We start from the raw sequence: 1,827 nt of genomic DNA on the forward strand, positions 1-1,827 counted from the left end.
GCAGACGGTGGTACGTGTATGGAATGAGCTGCCAGAGGATGTGGTGGAGGCTGGTACAATTGCAACATTTAAGAGGCATTTGGATTGGTATATGAATAGGAAGGGTTTGGAGGGATATGGGCCGGGTGCTGGCAGGTAGGACTAGATTGGGTTGGGATATCTGGTCGGCATGGATGGGTTAGTAATGAGGGGTCTGTTTCCATGCTGTACATCTCTGTGACTCAGAGAGTGCAGATAAAGGCCCTTTGGCCATTTGAGTGTGGACCATTTGAAAACTATTTGAATCCCATTTCCCAGCACTTGGTCCCACTGCCATGTCTGCCTTGGTGTCACAAGTAGCACATCTAAACCCTCCTTCAACGTTCTGAGGGTTTCTGTCTCTCCCACCCCCTAAGACAGTGAGTTGCAGATGTGCACCACCCTCTGGGGGAAGGGGATTTTCTTCACATCCCCTCTGAGCCTCCTGCCCTTTACCTTCAATCTATGCTGCCCCTAGTCATGAGTCAAGGGGAAAGGCTCCTCCTGTGTACCCTATCTCTACCCTTCATCATTTTATCCAACTCAATTGTGCCCCATCTCCTCTGTTCTAAGAAAAATAATCCCAATCTCTCCAATCTTTCTCTATGACTGAAACAGTCCAGCCCAGGCAGCACCCTGGTAAATCTCCCCTGCACCCTCTTCAGTGCTATCACATCCTTCCAATAACGTGGATTCCTCCAAAGGACAGTTCTGAATTTAGCTCATGATAACTCCAGCTGACCACAGACCTCTCAGAATCATGGAATCCCTAAACTGCGGAAGCAGGCCATTCCGCCCGTTCTGACCCTCTAAAGAGCATCCCACTCAGACCCACTGCCGCTACCCTATTCCTGTAACCCTGCATTTCCTATGGCTAACCCACCTAGCCTGCTCATCCCTGGACACTATGGGCAATGTAACATGGCCAATCCACACTAACCTGTACACCTTTGGATTGTGGGAGGGAAGCAGAGCACCCGGAGGAAACCCACTCAGTTCCAGAGAGAATGTGCAAACTCCATACAGACAGTTGCCCAAGGCGGGAATCGAACCTGGGCCCCTGTTATAGTGAGGCAGCAGTGCTAACCATTGAGCGCCCCCAACCATGCCATCCCCTGCAGGCAAAGATGATCCATCTCCAGAGAGACTAGCAATGTCGCATCATCCTAAAGGATATTGGGGATGTGGAGAGATAACAGGAGAATTTGCATGTGACACTGAAATAATTTCAGGATGTTGTCCTTTGCACTTTGCTCCTCTCAACCTTTCTTGATGTGGGTGGATCAAGGAGAACCCTTCCATCCTGCTCACAATGCCTGTTTGTACACGTGAATAATTTAGGATCCACATGAGTACAAAACGTAGATAAGTGTGAGGTCTTGCATTTTGGAAAGTCAAATCAAGGTAGGAGTTCCATGGTGAGTGGTCGGGCCTTGGGGAGTGTAGTGGAACAGAGGGACCCTGGAGTTCAGGTGCACAGTTCTCTGAAAGTGGAGTCACAGGTAGACAGGGCAGTGAAGGAGGCTTTTGGCACACTGGCCTTCATCAGTCAGGGCACTGAGTATAGAAGGTGGGATGTTATGTTGCAGTTATACAGGACATTGGTGAGGCCGCACTTGGATTATCGCATTCAGTTTTGGTCACCTTGTTATAGGAAGGATGTTATTAAACTGGAAAGAGTGCAGGCACACTGGCCTTCATCAGTCAGGGCACTGAGTATAGAAGGTGGGATGTTATGTTGCAGTTATACAGGACATTGGTGAGGCCGCACTTGGATTATCGCATTCAGTTTTGGTCACCTTGTTATAG

The sequence above is a fragment of the Chiloscyllium plagiosum genome, chromosome 13 (genome assembly GCF_004010195.1).
Source record: "Chiloscyllium plagiosum isolate BGI_BamShark_2017 chromosome 13, ASM401019v2, whole genome shotgun sequence".
Lineage (NCBI taxonomy): Eukaryota > Metazoa > Chordata > Chondrichthyes > Orectolobiformes > Hemiscylliidae > Chiloscyllium > Chiloscyllium plagiosum.